Source organism: Hemitrygon akajei, chromosome 6, assembly GCF_048418815.1.
Source record: "Hemitrygon akajei chromosome 6, sHemAka1.3, whole genome shotgun sequence".
NCBI lineage: Eukaryota > Metazoa > Chordata > Chondrichthyes > Myliobatiformes > Dasyatidae > Hemitrygon > Hemitrygon akajei.
Window position 1 is genome coordinate 62,939,666 of NC_133129.1, and position 24,054 is coordinate 62,963,719.

The 24,054-nt window shown below is 41.4% G+C and overlaps 1 protein-coding gene across 6 annotated transcripts in view; it reads right to left on the bottom strand.

The window, feature by feature from the left end:
* znf462 (zinc finger protein 462) overlaps positions 1-24,054 on the bottom strand; it is a 120,434-nt gene that overhangs the window by 60,812 nt on the left and 35,568 nt on the right. The window contains exon 1 of one of the 6 annotated variants that reach the window (XM_073048451.1): positions 14,652-14,759. The exons of the other annotated variants lie outside the window; for them this stretch is intronic. The gene's annotated coding sequence lies outside the window, so the exon portion shown is untranslated. Of the gene's footprint in view, positions 1-14,651; positions 14,760-24,054 lie in introns of those variants that run through there. 6 annotated transcript variants of the gene reach the window in all.

Sequence of the window (24,054 nt, forward strand, 5' to 3'; positions counted from 1 at the left end):
GGATGGTTCAGTACCATGCCAGGGTCCTCCCATGGGGTTTGCACCTTTTCACCAGTTGTTAACAAACAGGTTATGGCAATGGAGCAAAGAGATCTGTACAAGAAAAGTCTCAGCTGTGGCTCATTTTTGGTGCCTGAAGACACCAATTGTGAGGCTAAAACCTATATCCAACTATTCAGTCCTGCTGAAGGGTCTCAGACCAAAACATTGACTGCTCTTTTCCATAGATGCTGCCTGGCCTGCCGAGTTCTTCCAGCATTTTGTGTGTGTTGCTTGCTTCCAACTATAGTTCAGACTGATTAGCTACATCATGCATTGGCCCTGACTGAGCACAGCCCACATCACACTTATTAAGGGGGAATAAAACAAAATTTAGAGTTGATGTTTCACCTGAAATTACATCGTTTCCTTGACCGTCACTGGGAAAACACGATTATCCAATTTAGTAATCAAGTCCGTATCTCCACAGAGGAGGGCCAACACGTTATGGTATTAAATACAGAACAGCCATGCAAAACTTGACAGCTAATAAAAAGCCAAGTCTACATTACAAAGAAAACAACATTTCTACTCGAGGCAGCTGAAGGATTTCTATCCCAGCAGTGCAGTGAAGTTAGCCACATTTGCTGAATAGGACCTTTCTGAAGTCTAATGAATCCACACTTAATGAGTAGACAGACACAGACATGGGTCCAAAACAAGACGGAATCAGAATTAAAATCATGCTTAATATAACTGGCATATTTCATGAAATTTGTTGTTTTTCGGTAGTGTTCATGGGTTCAATGTCCATTCAGAAATCTGATGGCAAAGGGGAAGAAGCAGTTCCTAAAATATTAACTGTGTGTCTTCAGACTCCTGTACCTCCTCCTCGATAGCAGCAATGAGAAGAGGGCATGTCCTGGGTGATGGGGGTCCTTAATGATGGATGCCACATCTTTGAAGCATCGCCTTTTGAAAGTGTCCTCGATACTGGGGAGGCAAGTGCCCATGATCAAGCTGGCTAAGTTTACAACTTTCTGCAGCCTTTTCTGATCCTGTGCAGTAGCCATTTAATACTGGTTGGTGATGCAAAACAGTTAAAATGCTCTCCGTGGTACATCTGCAGAAATTTGCGTGTATTTGGTGACATACCAATTGTCCTCAAACTCCTAATGAAATATAGCAGCTGTTGCGTCTTTGTAAAAGCAACAATATGTTAGGCCCCTGGATAGATCCTCGGATGTTGACAGCCTGAAACTATTCACCCTTTCCACTACTGATCCTTCAATGAGGACAGGTGTTTGTTTCCTAGGTTTTCCCTTTCTCAAGTCCATAATCAGTTCCTTGGTCTTACTGACATTGAGTGCAAGTTTGCTTTGCAACTCCACTCAACCAGCTGATCTATCTCACTCCTGTATGCCTCCTCGTCACCATTTGAACTTTGGCCAGCGTTGTCGCCGCCAATAAGCACATACTCTTGTTGTGCACCAATGATGATTGCCAGCGAGATGTATTTCTGATCCACAGATTTGAGTCTTCTAATGAGGAAGTCAAGAATCCACTTGCAGAGGGAGGAACAGAGGCCTAGATTTGGAGCTTGCTGATTAGAACTGAAAGTATGATTGTGCTGAACACAGTTACAATCAACAGAGTATGATTGACATAGGTATTTCTATTGTCCAAGTGATACAAAGCCAAGTGGAGAGCCAGTGATATTGCATCCACTGCAGACCTAGTGTGGTGATGAGCAAATTTCAGCTGGTCCAAGTCCCTACTTAGGCAGGAGTTTATTCTGGCCATGATCAACCTCTCAAAGCACTTCATCACTGTGGATGCAAGTGTGACTGGGTGGTAGTCATTGAGGCAGCTCATCCTGCTCTTCCTGAGCACTGGTATAATTGTCACTCTTTTGAAGCAGGTGTGAACCTGTGACTGTAGCAGTGAAAGACTGAAGGTGTCCCGTCAGTGGGTTAGCACAGGTTTTCAGAGCCCCACCTGGAACACTGTCAGGGCCTGATACACTGCAAAAGTTTACCCTCTTGAAAGATGTTCTAACATCGTCCTCAGAGCCAGATGCTGCAGGGATACACAAAAATGTAGCTTTATTCTCCCACTCAAAGTGCACACAAGAGGCTCATCTGGGACTAAAGCATCACAGACATTCATGTTAGCTTTCATTTTGAAGGAAGTAATGGCCTGTGAACCCTGCCAGAGCTGACGTGCATCCAATTCCATACCTAATCTCAAAACGAATTGTTTTCATCACCCTTAAAATAGCTTTCTGTAGACCGTACCTGTACTTCTTGTATAGTTCTGGATCACCGATCTTGAATTCCACAGATCTTTCCCTCAGCAGAGTCTGAATTGCCTTGCTCACCCATGACTTTAGGTTTGGGTATGTCCAGTATGTTCTTGAAGGCACATGCTCATCCACACATCTTGAACTGTGGTATATTCGTTTAGACTCAATGATGAATCCTTGCATGTTGTCCAGTTCACAGACTCAAAGCAGTCCTGTAAACACTCCTCCATCTCCCTTGACCATAACTTTTTGGCCCTCAACACCAGAGGACAGAAAACCTTCATGAGTACTCCACAACGAAGGATATACAAATGAGTGTGTGAACACAAGGTAATGCTGCCAAAGGAACTGCAATGGAAAATCACTGAGGAACTTCATGTAGAACACCTGGGTTTATTAATAATAAAGGATTTTTCTAATGATCTAGCATCAACAAAAATAAAGGAAATGCAGCCAATGGGTGTATGGCACGTTGGACTGCAAAACACAACCTCCTAATGTATCTGAATCAGGCCCATTTTAATGAGTCCAGTGTGAGAAAGGATTAGAAAACTTCTCAATATTAATTGAGAGTCAATATGGCTACAAGTAAAAGACATGTGGTTGTGTACTATCACACAACACTGGATGGACAAGTTAAGATCTATGCTTGCTACACACACTCTTCCTGAAATCGCTGTATCAGTCTACAGCTTAGATGGTTTCGGTTTGTACAGTTAATGATAAGCAATGCAAGCGAAAAAGTTTCACTTCTTAACCACTCAGTTTCAAATAGACGTCAGAATGTCAATGTCAACAGTGAAGAAAGTGTTCACAGAAGGTCCACTAAGGATTATTTCTAAAATGCAGGACAACACTGCACTCACAAGTATACACAAGAACAAGTACAGGAAATAAAGCACCATCAGTCCAAGCCTGCATCGGCATTCTACGTGTTCCTTGCCCTCGCCGACCTACACAGCAGATACACTATTGCCAATATACAAATGACCCAAAAGTTGGTCTCATCCAACCCAACAGGGAAGGAAGAATGGTGGGGAGGTTAGTTATTCATAGAAAACATGACATACGCCACGAAGGCATTTGGATTTCTTGATAAATTGTATCCTGAGATCTCCTGACAGGCCACAGGAGGAGATGGGACAGGGGAATCATGGAATGCCATGGGCGATGGGATTGCCTTGTGAAAACTGGGGAAAAATTCTGTAAAATCAACATTGACAAATTAATACAAATGATTAACACCTTGGATACCAGCAAAGTCAATTGTGAGACTTAAGAGATTCCTGCAGAGTCCAACCATCGTTCAAGGAGTTCAACATGCAGTGTTTCCAATAATGTCGAGGGAAGGCTATATTGCTTACTCAATAAAACCTGGTGAATCTTAAGCTTCAATGCTAGTAATAAAGGACAGAGAAGATCATGGGATGTTGAAACTGGTGACCAAAGTTTGCAAATATAAATAGTATTGTGCAAAAGTTTTAAACACATATATAGCTAAGACTTCTGCACAGTACTGTATATTGGTTAAAATAGGAAGGTGGTAGGCAAACAGAAATAAGAGTACTTACAGAATAAGAGTATTAGCTCAGTAGTATTAAGTGTTATTTGGTAACTGAAAAGACATAATACACTACACCCTGCAAAAGTCTTGGGCACCCTATACAAGTGCCTAACACTATTGCACAGTACTGCAAGAAAATGATTTTATTAATAAATATAGTTTTCCCTTTAACACTGCCAGCTCTAGATCAACTAACTCACTGTGCTGCAATGGTGTTTGTGGGAAGTTCCAGAGAGAAAAATCAGTGAACAGCACTTACATAAACCACCAGAAATTTTGTAGAATATTGAGGACAGTTTGTGCATCACTCCATCTGCTCTGTGATTCACATTAATAGCAGAACACACACTTTACAGCTTTCAAATTAAGAGTTTTAAAATCTGGTGAAAATATAGTACAACTCAGACAACAGTAAAATCTCTGCAAGTTAACTCATTCAGGTAGATATGATGCCTGGTGTAAGTAATCAGCCAACTCTTTGTTCACATAAATGAGTATTACCAGGGATTTTGATCAATTTAACTGAGAATTTTTATTTGTGAATCTCATGCTCCTTTTTTCATAGCAAAGCCCCAAAAACAGGGAGAATTGTAAAACACAGAATAACAAAATTCAAAAACTAAAATGTCAGTTCAAAAATATTCAATTTCCCTTTGCTCACTACTTACTTGAACCATCTCTTGCAGCTATTACAGCCAATAGTCTCTTTGAATAAGTCACTAATAGCTGTGCAGGTACAACACTTGCCCTCATCTCCTTGAAAAATTGCTCAAGCTGTGTCATAGTTGGGGAGCGGTGGTGGACAGCAATCTTGAGGTCTTGCCAGAGATGTTCAGTCGAGTTAAAGTCAGGACTGACTGGTCCACACAAGGACATTAATTTTCTGTTCTGACTGTCTGCGCTGGGTCCTTGCCCCGCTAAAAGACAAACTTCCTCCCCTGTTTAAGCTTTATAGTAGAGGTTAGCAGGGTTTTATTCAGGATCTCTCAGTATTTAGTAGTATTCATCCTCCTATCAAACCTGACAGAATTTCCAATCCCTACTGCTGGAAACCATCCCCATAGCATGACGCTACCTTCACCATAATTTACAGTAGGGATGCTGTTACCTGGCTGATGCATAAGTCAGATCAAGCCTCGTATACCACTTTAAAAAAAAGCACATCCTTTCCCATAATGACTTTGCAAAGTGTTACTTAGAATATGCTGTAAAGATGTGAAAGAAGATCTTGTGGTTGGATGGGACTAAAGTAGAACTTTTTAGCCTCAACACTAAGCGGCATGTGCGGTGTAAATCTGTGAAAAATAGAGCATGTGATTCACAAATAAAACTTCAGTTAAATTGATCAAAATACCTAGTTGTAATACTCACTTATGTGAACAAGAGTTGTGGACTGAATACTTCTACAAGGCACTGTAAGTAACCACTCTGAACACAAATGATCCACAAGGGAGGCAATGAAATCCTAGGGATGTTTCATTGCACCAGTTTGATGTGGCCTTTATCCAACATTTACAATAAGCATTCTCGAAGGTGAGGGCAACAGTTGGGGGTCAATGGGCAGTAATTGAAGATAATTACTTTTCCCCATTCAATATATTAATCATGCAAATTCTACATTTGTCAAGCAGAAATTAACTGTTGTAAAGCGACGCCTAAATTAGGGAATTTCCTCCCTGAAGGCACTTTATCTAAATGATTCCAGAGAGTGGAATGTCATTCACCCACACGCATCATCACTTTCAGAAAAGTTGGCATTCCCACAGTTTTAAAGTCCCAAGATTCATGAGATTCACAGTAAGTAAATTATTTCTGTAATATTGCCACTGTTGTAATGCACAAAGAAATGATAAGTCAGACTGCTCCTGGACATGTCGGAATGAGAGCAATGATGGAACGACACTTCAACGCACCTTTCAGTAAGGTTAACTGAGGTTTAAATGATGACCCTAGGACAGTACAGAGTACCTTGCTCTTCCTCAAAATAATACCATTGGTTCTTTGAAGTTCAAAGTAAAATTTATTTTCAAAGTACATATATGTTACCATATACCAGCTTGACGTTCATTTTATTGTAGGTATTTACAGGAAAATCAAGAAAATACAATAGAATTTATTAAAAACTATACATACACTAAGTCTGACAAATAACCACTGTGCCAAAAAAAACTGTGCAAATAAAAAAGTAATACTGATAACATAAGCTTTGATCTTTTGAAAGAATCTGTAGGTTGCAGAATAAGTTCCCAGCTGTGGTGACTGAGTTATCCATGTGGGTTCAGAAGCCTGAAGATTACAGGTTAATAACTATTCTTGAACCTATTAGTACGGGACCCAAGGCTTCCTTACTCCCATACCTACCACGGTCTGAATGCTCTCTTTGGGGCCAGGTCTGATGTTGGATGCTGTTTTCTTGCGGTAGCACTGTAAATGATCAATGGTAGCAAGGCTGGGCTGCATCCACCACTTTCTATGGTCTTTTCCATTCCTGGCCATTGGTATTTCCATTCCAGGCCATGATGCAACTAATTAAGATACTCTTGCCTGTGCATCCATAGAAGTTTGTCAAAGTTTTCTGAATCTATGCAAACTTCTACGCAAGCAGAGGTGCAGTTGTGGCTTTTACATACACTCAATGATGGCACATTCAACACCTCAGTATTCCTTAAATACATCACTGGAAAGGTCAGCCTAGTATGTGGAACAGGGACTTAAAGCCATAGGCCTCTGATCCCTAGGAAACGAAGCACACAGCCTCAACTTGTACATGAGCATGCATTCCATGAAAGGTGGTAAACACAAGTTACATCTATGGGTGAATTTCATTTTATAAACATGCATATGTGTAATTTATTGGCTAATGGTCATCATCAGCAAATTCCAATGCAGCAATATTACAAAGAATTTAGTCAGTGTTTCAACTGCAGATCTACCACCCGTCCGCAATGAAGTTCACCAGAAGAGAACAGTCTATGACATTTTGGCCTCTTTTGTTCTTCCACCCTCAGCTGCCCAGGCGCATGCAATACACAAGGGCTTCCCTTGTTCATTGCTGACAAACTTTCCATCCTTTCACAAGCTGATTTCATCAAACTCTTAACAGCCTGTGGCAGCACAAAATCCCAGAAATGACCTTGCGTCCCCACAGCAGTACATTGGAAATTGGTGATGCATCAGCTGAACAGCCTGAGCACCTTTGTGCTGCATATCTAGAATCCAAGAAGAGCAGGCTTGATGGGCTGAATGGCCTAATTCTTTGTCTCATGGTCTTAAACATGTCTCCTCCTCAAAAAGGTTTCTTAATCCCCATTTCAGATTGGGTTTGTGCCCTAGTTCCCTCCATTGCCCCGCGATCTCTGTCTGAAAGTCCTTGGTCACATTGTTTCTTCCAGAAAGGCCTCAGTCAAGATTTCCTTCTGGAAGCCAAGCTCCCAGCATTTTGGGATTCCCAAGTACAGCACTGGGGCTGTTGTCAGTGGAGGCAGCACTCACAGAACCACTTTGGCAGAAGAAAAAACATCACAGCCAAATCTCCCATCTTCCAAACAAGGACTTCCAAACTGGCTGAACCTGGTTGAATCCTAACAAACCACTGTATTCGGCCCAAATTCTCTGTGCAATCACACACTCATTTATACTAATCATACATTAATCCTGCACCTTTTATCCTCCCCACATTCTGCTACCACTTACACAATAGGGGGCAGTCCACAAAGCTAATTAAATCTACCAACCCACATTTCTCCAAGGAGAAAATCTGAGCACTCCAAGGACATCCCACACAATCACATGGAGAATCTGCAAACTTCACGGAGAGAGTCGCACTGAACTCCAGTATACCACAGCAGAAGCAACACAGTTGCACTGGATGGGCAAATACTGGAATTTCAAGAGGTCTAGAATACCAAGAGCAGGGATGTGATGCTGAGGCTTTATAAGACACTGGTGAGGCCTCACCTTGAGTAATGTTAACAGTCCCAGGCTCCTCATCTAAGAAAAGATGTGCTGGCATTGGAGAGGGTTCAGCGGAGGTTCACAAGGAATATTCTGGGAATGAAAGGGTCATCATGTAAGGAACAATTGATGGCTCTGGGTCTGTACTCGCTGGAACTTAAAAGAATGAAGTGGGAGCTCATTGAACGCTTTTGAATGTTCAGGGCAGATGTGGAAAGGATGTTTCCCGAGGTGGGGGAGTATAGGACAAGAGGGCACAGCCTCAGGATAGAGGGGCATCCACTTAAAAGAGGTACAGAGAAGATTCCTTAGTCAGAATGAATTTGTGGAATTTATTACTACAGGTAGCTGTGGAGGCCAGGTCACTGGGTGTATTTATGGCAGTGCTTGATAGATTCTTGATCGGAGACGGCATCAAAGGTTACAGGGAGAAGGGTGGGGAGTGGGGCTAAGGAGGGGAAAAAAGGATCAGCCATGATTGAATGGTGGTGCAGATTTGATAGGCTAAATGGCCTAATTCTACTTTTATGTCTTATGGTCTTAAGAGGCTGTCAGTGATAGAACATCTGCCCAAATATCTAACATTGGCCATGCTCTGGTGATGGGGTTTAGAGCATTTTACTCACTTGCAACACTTTTTAACAAGAATTTGTATGTGTCGACCAATCTAATGATATCTTTCAATACATTTCAATCAGCATTGTATGAGAAAAGTATTTTCCTTTGGGATTTAGCAGAATTTAGTTTAATGAAAATGCCTTAACTCAGATGATGGTGATGATCCAGAACTCACGCCTGGGTACTTCAAGCAATAGTCTCAATAGAGGTGAAGTAGCTGGATAAGCCTATTGTTCTGGGACCTGCACACTACTGATCAGGAGACAGAAAGCAAGTTTAGTTTGGATGATTCTGTATTGGGTACATTAACATGACAGCTGAATGGCCCCCTTTCAGTGCCCAAGATTTCTATGAATCTGGAAACTATGACCTTGGTGACATTTGATACAGACAGAAAAACATCCATGTTAATAATCAACAACATCAATGTAGTTTGACATATTTCCAGGTTAGCTATTTCAAAACCGTAGAGAGTGGCAAGTGTGTTTCATGTAGAACACTGTCTTTGCCAAGACTGTGAAAGTCACTGAAGTCTCTAGTCACATGATGCATAAGGCAATTAATAAAGACAAGTTAAAGTCATCTGTTGCTCCTTAACCACCATCACCCTAATACCTGTGTGCAACATTCAAAGTACATGTACGGCACATTACAGTAACTACAACAGGATCAATAAAAAAACGACTGCAGACGACAACAAACTAGGCAAATGCAAATATAAATAAATAGCATTAAATAATAAGAACATGAGATAATGAGTTCTTTAAAGTGAGATCATTAGCTGTGGGAACATCTTGTTGGATGTTCAACTGAGTGTAGATATCCCCTTTTGTTCGAGAGCTTGATGGTTGAGGGGTAGTACCAGTTCTTGAAACTGGTGGTGTGACTCCTGAGGCTCTTGTACTTTTTTACCTGATGGTAGCAGTGAGAAAAGAGTATGGCTTGGGTGGTGGGGGGTTCTCTGATGATGGATGCTGCTTTCTTGTATTGCAACCACAGCTTTGTCTTAAATATCCAGTTAACAAGTCCTATGGCTACACTTAATATGTATTGTGGGTTTTTAATCTTACAACTATTATCATGTCCTTTTTGTCTCTACACAAATGGGAATCTCACCAGATAAATCCATACATTTCATTGCTTTTTGTCACTGGGTAGTATGCATCTAAGACAATGAGATAACGGAGCAGAATTGGGAGTCTAGTGCAGAAATTGCAGGGGTCCTGGCAGAGATATTTAAAACATCCTTAGCCACTGGTGAGGTGCCAGAAGACTAGAGAATAGCTAATGTTATTTTGTTGTTCAAGAAAGGCTCTAAGAATAAGCCAGGAAATTATAGACCAGTAAGCCTGACGTCAGTAGTGGGTAAACTACTGGAAGGTATTTCAAGGGACAGGATATACAAGTATTTGGAAAGACAGGGCCTGATTAGGGATAGTAAACATAGTTTTGCGCATAGTGGTTCATATCTAACCAATCTTAGGAGTTTTTTCGAGGAAGTTACCAGATTGAAAGAGTAAATAGAAAATTTACAAAGTTGGTTTTGGAACTTGAGGACCCGAGTTTCCAAAAGGTTTAACAGGTTAGGACTCTTTTTTTTAACCTCCTGGAGCATAGGAGAATGAGCAGATGTGGGCTTGATTGCAATTATTTAAGAAAATTAATGATAGATACATGGATGGAAGGGATATGGTCCAGGTGCAGGTCAATAGGATTAAGCAGAATAAGTATTTGGCATGAACTAGATGGGCTGAAGGACCTATTACTGCATTGGAGTGCTCTACAACTCTAATTAGCCTATTCTGCCCATCAAGTCTGCTCCCCAATTCAATCATGGCTATATTATTTTTAATCCCATTTTTCCCCAAACCCATAACCCCCTTACCAATCAAAAACTTATCAATCTGCACCTTAAATACACCCAACGACTGATCTCCATAGCCCTTTGTGAAAACTAATTCTGCAGATTTAACACCACCCTCTAGCCAAAGAGATTCCTCTTCATATCAGTTTTAAAGGTATACCTTTACTCAGAGACTGTCATTGGATCCTAGAGCATGCTACTAATGGAAACATCCTTCCAAGTCCACTCCACCCAGGGCTTCCAATATCTGAGAGGTTTCAATGAAAAGACACTCCCTCCATCCTTCTGAACTTCGAATACAGGTCCTGAGACATCAAATCTCCTCAGAGGAGACTCAGAGAATAATAGTTTTCATTGGCTGTGACACAGAAAATGAAAAATAAAAGGAGGAAAAGGGACCAGTTGCCATCAAGCATAATGACAGTTCCCAGCATTTCCATTTTCTGTCCAACTTCTCCAACCAAAGCCTCAATCTTGTATAGATATTAAAGGCTGAGAAAGCTCTGAACAGAGTCCTAGATGTCCTCAGACTGTGACTAGCTCTTCAGTTAGAGCAACAGGCCGTTGACATCGGCCCTCTCACATCTTCTCTAAAAATAGTGTGTTTCATATTTCAGTTTCGGAATGTCACAGAGCTTTACAACAAACACCACCACCTGAGCAAATCAACCATCTACATTAGGCCTCAGAATGAGCAAATTGGCCTTAGAATTTTTTAAAATGCTCCTTTATAATTAATTTAAGGTATATCATTAACCTACTATGTTGAAACACCAGCGACATTTAAACAATGGGTCAATATCGCTCTTTGAAAAGCAATGCTCTCAGAAGACCCTGGGTAATGAGCTGATCTTTAATGGATCAACGCTCCATTAACCTATTTTTGAAGTAAAATCCTTCACTACAAATACAAATGGTTTATAACATCCCTTCCAAAATAAATGTTGAGATTTCCCCTCAACCATTGATGAAACTTTGTTTCAAGTGAAAGAACACTGAGAAATTGAAGGTACACTGGGTCTTGGAAGCCCTTATCCATACTTGGGCCTGGGAATTTGATAAAGTGCCCTCTCTCAAGGTACAAGGATTTTTTGTGTATAAATTTCCACAAGCTAATAACATTTTAAAGGAAATGTACAACCATTTCACACTGAGCGCGCACAACCTGTCAAATATTGGAGTGAGATCATCAAGTTAACAGGATGGTCTGGTTATGTGAATACAACATAAAGGAAGCCTGTAGATGGATGGTTGGGAGGACAGCAGATGGTGGGACTGGTGAGTTGTCCTTCCCTTCTGAATTTGTTAATCTAGGTTCAAGTTGAGTTTATTGTCATATGCACAAGTACAGCAAGTTATCAGTCCAATCAATACTTAAAAATAAACTAATTTATAGATGCAAAGAAAACAACTCACTTGCAGCAACATTATGAGCATGTAGATTCAAACATACAGAACATAGTGGAGAAAAAGACCGCAGAAAAACAATCAGAGGCAAGTCAACTTGGTCGTGCAAGTGGACCACAGTCTTCTTTTGCTGAGGTAGAGTTAGGGATGTTCAAGAACCTGATATTTCTGGGTGAGAGCTTGTTTTGGATAAAGACATAGCCTTGTAGAGAAAGAAAAAAAATTGAAACACTCAGTGGGCCAGGCAGCACCTGTAGAAACAGAAGTATAGTTAATCCCTCAGATCCAAGGTACTTCATTAGAAATGCTCATCCAAAATGACTCGTTTCACCTGCCTAAAATGCTGAGATTCCAGCATTTTGTGTTTTAATTTTTGATTTCCAGCACTTAATAGTTATTATCTGATCTGGAACTGGAAGTCGTTAACGATAGTCACTTCCAATGAGATATGGAGAGAAGTTTTGCTTTGCAGTCATAGATAGAGTCACGGAGCACAGAAACAAGCTCTTCATGCCAACCGAGACACCCCACCCAATAGTCCCATTGCCAACGCAAAGCATATAATCATTGAAACCTTTCCAATCCATGTACCCGTGTCAATGCATTTTAAAAGCTGTTATTGTACATGCCTCACCCACTTCCTCTAGCAGCTAATTCCACAGACACCAACCTCAAGTCTGTTATACCTAACTCGGGGAAAATAACAATGCATTCAACATGTCTAAGCTCTTCTTGATTATAAAAACCATGAAGTCTACTTCCCAGTCTCCCAACTCTACAGAATAAAGTCACAGCCTGTCTAACAGTCTCTCTAGTCCTGTCAGCATCGTTATACATCTTTTCAGCATTCTTTTCAGAAGAATAACATCTTTCCTATAGGTAACACAAAATTTGAAGTGTGGCCTCACCAGCTTTCTGTATAACCCCATGACCTCACAACTGTTATACACAAATGCCCTAGCTCATGAAGACCAGCGTGCTCAGCGTGCCAAAAGCCTTCTTCACTACCCAGTCTACTTGTGACTCTACCACATACTTCTACCCCTGCTGTTCACTGTTAAAGTCTTACCTAGATTTGACTTTCCAAAATGCAACATCTTGCATTTACCCAAACTAAACTTCATTTGACATTCCTCGGCCTACTTATTCCACTGATCTAGATTCCATTGTAATTTCTGATAACCTTCTTCAATTTAGTGTCATCTGTAAATTTACTAACTGTGCCTTTCGTATCCAAATCATTGATATAAGATTACAAACGAGAATGTGCTCAGCAAACCACTAGTCACAGGTCTCCCATGCGAAAAACAACTCATACCACCCACTGCTTTCTACCATCAAGCCAACGGCACATCCACTTAGCCAGCTCTTCCTGGTTCTCAATCTAACCTTCCAAAGCAGCCTACCAAGACCTTACTGAAGTCCATATAAACCATGTCTATCTCCCTGCACTTATCAACCTTTTTGGTTACCTCTTGGGGAAAAAAAACTCAATCAAGTTCCTAGGATGTTACCTCCTATGCACAAAACCATGCTGACTACCTCCAATCAACTCCTGTCTTTCCAGATATACATACATCTCTCAGAATCCTTCCTATGACTTATCTATCATAGGTGTTAGACATACTGTCAATAGTTCCCAGGTTTTTCTTTGCCATCCATCTTCAATAAAGGCACATCATTCGCTGCCCTCCAGTCTCAGCATCTCACCCATGACTAACAATGGTGCAAAAATCTCAGCTCAGCCAGATCTCCCACACTTCTCCAGCCTTCCACAGCGTTCTTGGATAAACCTGATTAGGCCCTGGAAATTTCCCTACTTTCATACCAATTAAGACATCCAGCACTTCCTCTACTGGAATTCAGACCAATTCCACAATGGCCCCATTTACTTTTCCCAGTTCTGAAGTCCTCAAGTCTTTCTCCATAGTAAAAACAGAGGAGAAATATTCATTAAGGACCTTGCAGATCGCTTGAGCTTCCATATAAAGGTGTCCCTGTTTGTCTTTGAAGGGCGCTATTCTCCAAGGACATCAAGCAGTAAAAATGAAAACATATAGGATAGAATGTTAATGTTATGCAGAAAGTGCAGTGCAGGTAGATAAGGTGCAGTCGACTGGATGATCCAAAGTTCATCTTTTAGCATATGAGACGCTCATTCAAGAGTCTGTGAACAGTGGGATAGAAGCGGATGTCAAATTTGATGGCATGTGCTTTACAAGCTCAGTCTCATGGCCTTGTAATGTTTGGCAAAGACAAAGGGCTTCAATCAAAAACGAAGCTTCCTCAACTTCCTCTGTGGTAGAATGAACCCAGAGTTATCAAATAAACAACACAAAAGTGAATGCAAATGTTTGACTGTACCAGTAAAGACAACCATCCATTTGGAAGAAAATAATGCAACGTTCTCATTATCCACATGCGTTTAATTGGCGCAACTGTATGCACCAGCTACTTGGACCTCGCAGAGTTACAACAGAAATACTCCGCTTCTTTAGCAAGATCATATATCGATAAAGATGCCTCCTTTTCCCCCTGAATCCTCATGGGAAGGGTGGTGGGGGAGATTGGTAACATTAAACAGACAAAGATCTCTGTTTAAAGTTCTATATTTATTTATTTATTTCAGAAGTCTTTTTGTTGGATATTCCTGAAAGAATTTATACACTGTAGTTATCTACCACAATCCAATTTGCTCTCCCACTACCAACGCACTTTCTACCCCCACCCATCAGGCGCACTAAAGTAGGGTCAGGGTGTGAGGAGAGAAGTGGTCCATGCATGACCTGCCTGCAACAACATACCCAGACACGTAATGTCATCTTAAATGTTCTCCAGATCCTGCTTCTGCTAATCTGCATGTTAAACCATCCACCCCTAGCAGCACAGCAGGGTTTTGTTGAGGGGGGGGGGGGGAACAGCAAATCCTGCAAATTTTCAACCACATTTTCTTTACTTACTGGCGAAATTCAGCTCCATTTCCCTCCATCTTCATTCACACTCCTCCATCTTCTGCATGGTGTTATAACAAGGGAGGTTATAATCCTAGTGCAGTTCAACTGCAGAACCTGTACAATGAACCATTTCACATACATGAGGACCTGCCAATGCTCTGCATATAACAAAGGAAATCTAGACGCACACCTTCAGGGAACTATGGTTCCTACATCTACAAAATAAATAATAAAAATTGGAGAGCAAAAGAGAGGAGAGAGAGAAAGCTTTCCCAACAGGGATCTGGATCAAATTACAGCACACACAAAAAGGAGAGGCCCCACCCCATTCTTCTTCAAGGCAGGCCAGCACATCATTGAACAAATCTCAAGGCTGTCTTTCTCTCTCTCTCTCACTCGCTCTGTGTGGCTCCTGCTTTTACAGAGAATTAGCAGATCATTCAAGTCCTCTCACCTCCCCACCCACCAGCTCCTGAGCTCCCCTGCTCAAAGTAGATCAGCTTGCAGCAACCATCAGATGTTGTGTGCGAGAGCGAGGGGAGAGAGAGAGAGAGAGAGACAGACAGACAGACACAGTATCTGCTGCCTCGTCAACACAGCTTTAAGACGCACACACACACAATAAAGCTTCCTAGTCCTCTGAGCTTCAGGAGCAGCCATTTTACCTCCAGACGTTCCATCAGCTCCTAGCAGTTCAAGCCTCCAGCCAGCTTCACAACATGGCCCCACTTATCTCACACACATCTCAAGCAGCTAAGGCACTGTGAAAATAGTGTTTCAAATTCCAAGCTAGCTCCTCTTGCCAATACCTTGCAGAGAGAAATGTCAAGCAATGTACTTGCCTCTGGGGAGGTGGTTTATTTCACGTAACTCCATCCCCCTCCCCACCTCCAAAAAAATACAACCACCACATTTATTCCTCAAGTATTTGTGTCTCACGTTGCAAAACCATGCATCTCTCAGTCGCCTTGAAAAGGTGCTGTTTACCGAAACGGGTGCATTGAGAGGCAGATGCATAATTGAAGCTGAAGAGCAATTTCTTTTAATACATGGCCATGTGCCTCTGCACCCCCCCCCCCACCCCCCCCACCCAAGGTAACTGCTGTGTCCTGTGTTTCAGCTTTGGTACTAGAAGCCAGAGGAAACAATTCCTGCACAACTCTAGCCACCTTCAATGGCTCTTGCACAAAGAGAGAGGGAGAGAGAAAAAGAGGCTGTCTGACACCATTCGTCAAATTCCAAAGTTTAATGACCTCTGTTAATCAGCAGCCAGCTTATACGTAATCAGCAAAATCTCCCAGCAGTCAGAAGCACCCTCTAAACAACTGCACATACAAACACACACATATACGCACAGTATATACATGCACATACATTAGCATGTGCTAAAACAAATGCCTATAAAAGGTCATGCACACACATTCTCTTTGTGCAGGTGACCATCTTTTGCTTTTTAAGTCTTCATTGTTCAGGAGTAGAAGCTTGAAATTCTGTCATCAGTTCTGCTCCACCACAAAAGTTATCTGCATTCCTTCCACCCACCTTCCCCTGGTGTGCACACAATGGGTTAAAGCCCAGCACCTAGGCAATGCCTTTAAGAGATCATTCAGAGAAGATAAAAAGCGAACTGCTCAAAAAGGATTGTTAATCAGCAAAATACCAAAACACAATGGGCCAGCTCAGATTCACTTCCAGCTTCTCATCACATTAGCCAGCTTTTTCCTAAGGAATACTTGCCCATTATATTCCCCTTCTTTTGGGAAACACTTTTCCTCTCCTCATCCACTAATAATTGTGCCTTCTTGTTTATCAGTCAAACAATAAAGATTCTGTTAATGTACCATTTAACCGCCATTGGTTAACATACTTCCCAGCCCTGAGGGACTGGCTGAGAAGGTTCAACAAAAGTCTGCAGTTCGTCAACCAAATATCTTTAATATTATTACTATTGAATTTGGTAGAGTGAAATTCAAATCAAAGCATAGTTAATGTGGTTAAGTAATGTTGTTACAAACAAGGGAGTGGCTTGAGAACAAAGGCAAATTTACTAATAATTACCAAACCACAGCCTCCCCTATTGCAAATACACCAAGACCCCTCAAAGTTGCATTTAAATATGAGTTATGGCATAGTTTCTTTACACTAATACTTTAAAATGTTATTGCAATCAAGGATGATCATCGAAACACAGGAAAATAACATTTACAAATGCAGTCAAGGCTAGAGGTAATAACACACAGGATGCTATCACTGTTGATAAATTGGTTTATTATTGTCACGTGTGCCGAGATATAGTGGAAAAACTTTGTTTTGCGTGCCATCCATAGAGATAATTGCATCAGATCAGTGCATTGAGGTAGTACAAGAGGAAAAGTAATACCAGAATGCAAAATTAGGTGTTCAGTTACAGAGAAAGTGCAGTAATAAGGTGCAAGGCCAAAAGGAAGTAGATTGTGAGGTCAACAAGTTGAAGTCAAATTTATTGTCATATGCACAAGTACCTGTATGCAAAGGTATAATGAAAATTATTTGCAGCATCACTGACACATAATCAGCACTCACAAGAAAAACACAAATTAACCAACTTTTGCAAGAAAGAACAATTAGAACAATGTAAAAGTACAGGGAGACTGTTCAATAGACTTATAACAGCAGGACAGAAGCTGCCCTTGGGCCAAGGGGCATACACTTTCACACTTGGGTATCTTGTGCCCAATGGAAGACGACAATAGAATGTCCAGGGTGGATGGAGTTTTTGATTATGTTGGCAGCATGAAGTACAGACAGGGTCCAAGGAAGGGAGTCGGGTTTCTGTGATGGACTGAGCCATGCCCACAACTCTGCATTTTCTTGTGGTCCTAAACAGGACAATTGCCATAACAAGCTGCCATGAATCTAGACAACACACACAAAATGCTGGAGGAACTCAGCAGGCCAGGCAGCATCCATTGAAAAGAAAATTGTTGACGTTTTGGGCCGAAACCCTTCGGCAGGAGTGGAGAAAAAAGCTGAGGAGTCCTCAGTCCTGCTGTAGGGTTTCAGCCCGAAGCATTGACAATACTCATTTCCATGGATGCTGCCTGGCCTGCTGAGTTCCTCCTGCAGTTTGTGTGTGTTGCTTGGATTTCCAACATCTGGAGAATTTCTCTTGTTTGGGATGGATCTAGATATCAGGAGCAAGAGAGTAGCCAGGAAAAGAATGGGACCCTTTAGGAAACCGAAAGAGTAAACTGTATGCAAAGCCAGGCACTGTCTGAACTGAATGTTTCTCAGCTGGGTATGGAGGACAGGGCCCAGAGGGGTAACGTGGATAATCTGTGGGCAGGTCAGTTTTATAGCAATGTACAATGTCATGGCAGGCGTAAGAGTTGATAAATCCCTAGGGCTGGGTGAGATCTAACCAAGGATGCTAAGGATAGCAAGAAAGTAGATTTTTGCATCTGTTAGCCACAGATTGCACACCAGTAAACTGGAAGGTAGCTGATGTTATTGTGTTGCTTATGAGGGATAGCAGCGAAAAGCCGCACTACTACAGGTGGGTCAGCCTTTCATCAGCATTTTGGAAAATCACTGGGGAAAATCCTACGAGATGGGATTCATGTTTATTTGCAAAAGGCAAGGTACTATCAAGGATACAATATAGCTTTCTGCAGGGGAAATCCTGCCTCATTAATTCAAAAGGGGTTGTTTTTGAGGAAGTATCCATGAAGACATTGTCTACAAGGACTTTAGTAAGGTGTTTGAAAAGGCCCTGCTTGGTAGATTGGTCCAGAAGAGGTTAAGTCATATGAGATCAAAGGCAAGTTGGCTAAATAGATCCAAAACTGGGCTGGTGATAGGAGGCAGACAGGTGTGGTAGCAGGGTACTTTACTGTTTGCAACTCTGTGAACAGTGCTGAACTGCGGGGATTAATGCTGGGACCTGTGATGTTTGTGACTGTACCTTGTACAAATATTCACCCCCTAACCCTTTCTTCACATATATTACAATCAAGGATTCTGATCAACTTAATTGAAAAATTTTATTTGTGTATCACATGTTCCTTCCCCCCCCCCCCACACACACAGCCCCACCCCCAAAACAGGGAAGATTGTAAAGCATGAAAAACTAAAAAATTAAGAACTGAATTGTCAGCAGTTCAAAAATATTCATCCCCTTTTACTCACTACTTAGTTGAAAAACCTCTCGCAGTTACTACAGCCAGTAGTTTTTTTTGATAAGTCTCTACTAGCTTTGTGCAACATGGAGCAAGATTTGCCCATTCTCCCCTGCAAAATTTCTCAAGCTGTGCCAGGTTAGTTGGGGAGCAGTAGACTCTGACTGGGCCACTCAAGGACATCAATTTTCTTCATTTGAACCAACTCCATGGTTGCTCTGGCAGTGTGCTTTGAGTCGTCGTCCTGCTGAAAGACAAACTTCCTCCCTAGTTTAAGTTTTCTGGCAGAGACTGGCAGTTCTTTTTAAATCCAGGAGTTCCCTGTATTTAGCAGCATTCATCTTCCCATCAACCCTGACCAGATTTCCAGTCTCTTCTGCTGAAAAGCAGCCCATAGCATGAGACTACCTTCCACCATACTTTACAGTAGGGATGGTGTTACCTGGCTGATGTGAAGTATTAGATTTATGCTACACATATTAGAAACATAGAAAACCTACAGCACAATACAGGCCCGTTGGCCCACAAAACAGTGCCAAACATGTCTTTACCTTGGAAATTAACTCGGGTTACACATAGCCCTCAATTTTTCTGAGCTCCATGTACCCTGTCTAGGAGTCTCTTAAAAGACCCTATCATATCCGCCTCCACCACCATCACCGGCAGCCCATTCCACGCACTCACCACTCTCTGCGTAAAAAACTTAATCCTGACATCTCTTCTGTACCTACTTCCAAGCACCTTAAAACTGTGCCCTCTCGTGCTAGCCATTTCAGCACTGGGAAAAAGCCTTTTACTATCCACACAATCAATGCCTCTCATCATCTTACACACCTCTATCAGGCCACCTCTCATCCTTCATCACTCCAAGTAAAGAAAGGCAGAGTTCACTCAACCTATTCTCATAAGGCATGCTCCCCAATCCAGGCAACATCCTTGTAAACCTCCTTTGCACCCTTTCTATGGTTTCCACCTTACCCAGGTCTCAGTCATCATCGAAAATCGATGGACAGCCGAAGATGGTTTCCACATCCTTCCTGTAGTGAGGCGACCAGAACTGAGCAGAGTACTCCAAGTGGGGTCTGACCAGGCTCCTATATAGCTGCAACAACCTAGAGTTCAGGGACCCATCATTGGTGAGACCATGGGTTGATACCGAAAATTGAAGCCGGTTGATTAAAGACTGATCAGCGAATCTGGACATCTAGGATTGGTTAGTGTTGAGTCCAATAAGTTCCACTTTAGTCTCTTCTGACCACAAAACATTCTTCCACATCTTTACAGAATCCTCTTAAGTGACGCTATGCAAATTCTTACTGACGAGCATATGCTTTTAAAAAAAAAGCCAGGGTTTCTTTCTTGCCACTCTTTCATAAATACCCTTTTTGTGCAAGGCCTTAGATATTGTGGTGCCATAAACGTCATCTCCAGTTGCAGCCACTGACTTCTGGCATCACAGTAGCTTCTCTTAGAAGTACCATTCTTATCCAGCAACTCTGTTTGGAGCGGTGGCCTGACCAAGGCAGTGTGGCTGTGGATTCATATTTTCTTTACTTTTTCCACGATGGACTGCATCTAGCTATGCCTTTGAGATGGTCTTGAACCCTTCCTCAGATTTATGCTTCTCTATTATCATTTCCCTGACTTGTCTTGAATGCTCTCGTCTTCATTTAGGTTTGGTCTGCTGAAAATCTACCAGACCGTCAGAACTTACAGAGAGAGGGGGCATTTATTCTTATGAATTCATTGAAATCTGGTGATCCTTCAATTTTCTACATTAACAAATTGGATGAGTGGGTAAGGTACTATACAGTATGGCACCTGAGGAAATTTAGCATAGTAATGAGAAAGGCAATAAATACTTTTTCCACCTCACAGTTTTGGTTTTTAATTTTTAGTAAATTGTTGACAGATTTTGGAAATTTTCTTTTGATTTCACATGATGCAGAATGTTTTTCTAAATTAGCTCAAAAAATCCTACGTCAATACATTTTAAATTTAGAAAATGAGACAGTAAAATGTGAAAATAGTTGTGGGGGCTGAATACTGTATTTATCAACCACTTGAATATGAATGCAGAAGATACGTTAAGTTTCCAGAGAATACTAAATTCATGGTGATGTAGAAAGGTTAAGGATACAGGTCAGATGGAAAACTGGGCAGAGTACTGGCAAATGAAATTTACTCTCAACAAGTGCAAGGCAATGTAATTTTGGGAAGTCAAATGAAGGTAGGTCATATACAATAAGTAGTAGGGCATTAAGGTAGGTTGATAGGATTCAAGTGCAGTTCCCTGAAAGTGGAAACGCAGGTAGATAGGATGGAGAAGACAACATACAGCATGCTTAACTTAATAAACAGGATATACATTGCAACAGTAAAACAATCAGACAGCACCTGGAGCACTGTGTGCAGTTCAGATCACCACACGAAAGATGAGATGTGGCTGTGCCGAACAGAGTGTAGTAGAGGAAACTCACAAGGATGTTGCCTGGATTAGAGGACTAATTATGGAGAGAAATTGGATAGGCTGGGATTGTTTTCCCTGGAGCCAAGGACCTTGAGTAGAAAGTATCTTTGTTCACATTCACTGGCAGATATCTGGAACGTGCTTCCAGAGAAAGTGGTGGTTTCAGATGCAATCATTACATCTAAAAGACATCTAGACACTCAGCTAAATAAGCGAGGAAAAGGATACAGACCAATATGCAGTCAAATTGGTGAAATGATTGGCATGGACATCTGGGCTGAAGGGTCCATTTCTGTACTGTGTAACTATGACTTTGATTCTATTTTGGATAATACACGGTTAATCAGAAGAGCCAACTAGACTCTGCTTCACCAGATGCATCAGAAATACATCATTCTTTTCTTGTTCTACCACATATACTGCAGTGGGAATAGATCCAGGCCCACAGATTGTTCTGCCATTCAAAGAGACCTCAGTTGATCTCTAAACTTTTCTAAGAGCCTGCCTCTAGCCCAAAACACTCAATACCTCTGGTTAACAGAGTATTAAAAAAAAATCAGTATCTGATTTCATCCATTTACAGAACAGCTTTCCAAATTTCTACCAGACTCTGCATGGAAGGCTTTTCCATCTTCGCTCCTGAAAGGCCTAGTGCCGAAATTGAGACTCTGCATCCTAGTTTTATGCCCAGCAGAAATGGTTTCCACTTCTCCTACGTGTACTCCTACATCAGAAGCACTGATCCTTAATCCAGGGAATGCAATCCTAGTTTGTGAAATTTTTCCTGTAACCAAATCCTTGGAATACAACTAGCCAACAAGAATAACAAATCAAAGCCATTTTTTCCCTTAAACTTGTTTGCAAATATTCTAGTCAGAGAATACTAAGTTTTGTTAAATGAAAAGTAGTACAGGAGATCCAGATCTTACTTCAAGGGATGAAGGAGCATGGGAAGAGAGTGGGGAAAGTGGTATTGTGGCCAAGGTTAGAACAGCCATCATTTTAATGCATGGCACAGCAGGATCAAGGGACCAATTACCTTCCCCTTCTCCTGTTTTATTACGTTCTTGTGACCTACAGCATAGATTTGTGCAACATAGCCTCAAGTTGTACTAGTACAGGGGTTCCCAACCTGATGTCCTCAAATAATAAGGGTCCATGGCATAAAAAGAGGTTGGGAACTCTTGTACTAAAAGCAAATGCTCTTCACAAGTGATGAACCAAACATGCAAACAAACAAAAGCAGAAAATACTGGCAGGTCAGGTAGCATCTGCACTGAGAGAAACAATCCATGCCTCGCATCAGATTCGTCTTGATGAAGAGCCGCAAATCTCAAACATTGACAGTTTCTCTTTCTGCAATTGCTGCTTGACCGGCTCAGATTTTTTAACCTTTTTACCTCCTTCCCCCCCCCCCCCCACCCCACCCCATGTCATATGTACACACACATTATGGACAGATTCAATGAAAAAACTGACTTGCAGTAGCATCACAGGCATATAGCATCATATAAGAAGCATACACAAAAACAAAGATGAATTACATCTAATTTTTGTTACAATAACACAATTATAACAAGTCCATTTTAGATTATCTGCAGTTGTTTTGCTTTTCATAGAAACAAACTATCTTGCCCTAGCACTTATTTAATTGTAAAAGTCAACCTTAAAATCCTCTTTTTTTTAAAAAAAGGAACTGCATAACACACTAATTAATAAGCCTTTGAGGCTTTGTTTTGTCTTAGACCAGAATTTGAAAAGCTTTGAACAATTGGGATAGGGCTCACCATCTGGCAGAAGATAGATATGTATTATTACGCATCCAAGGGGAATAGTCTTCACTGTTCTTAGTCATTGGGTCTCAGCAAAAAAAAAACAATGTCACAAAGTCTATCCAAGCTCCAAAATCTCCCTTGCTTCTTGATGTCTGCCAGCTATTCAGCCTAGAGGGCAGCAGAACACATCCACTGAATCAAGTACATCGATAATGCTTGACCCATATTGCCTTTAAAAATGATATATGTGCCACATATGACACTGTGTAAATGTGTGAAGCTCAGACACTTAAATGACACATATTTCTCACAAACCATTCTCAAATCCTCAAACAGTTGAAGGAGAAACCCACTAGTAACAAACTATGAAACCTCAATATTCAGCGAACAGTTCAACGACACAACGCTTTCAGTCAGGATATTTTCAGTTCTGGGCCAGAGACAGCCCTTGTATAAATCCCTTGCCACTGAGCCCATATCCCCCATAACACAGGAAGCCAAACCAGCTTTGCCAGGATGTGATTCAAAGTCCTCTAACAAAATGTCCTTCAGATCCGCCACCAGCATTCAGAATCAATTTTCTGCAGCATTAACAATCCCAATCAACAGTAAGGATTTTATTTCCTCTTCCAACTGGTATCACTTCACAACTGTCTTTGTTAGCTCCCAACTGTGGTCTCCCTTGCCACAACTCAATGGGCACACAAGAGGTATGGCAGGTTTAAACTTTCAACCACATAGTCAGGGCACACTTGCCTAGACCCGAAAGTGCAGTAATCTGTTTATGCATGTTTATATTTAACTCACACATATGCACCCAGAATTCTAAACTTTTTTCACCTCCCAAGCCAGAATTAAAATTTGACTGATTTTGGAGGGAGATTTTAAACATGCATATTATGTATATGAGTGTGTACAAACATTGTTTCCATGAAAATGATTACTGGCATGGAAATATGGCCCCACAATCACCCTTGCCCGCTTGCTTCTCCTTCACCTCGGGCCTT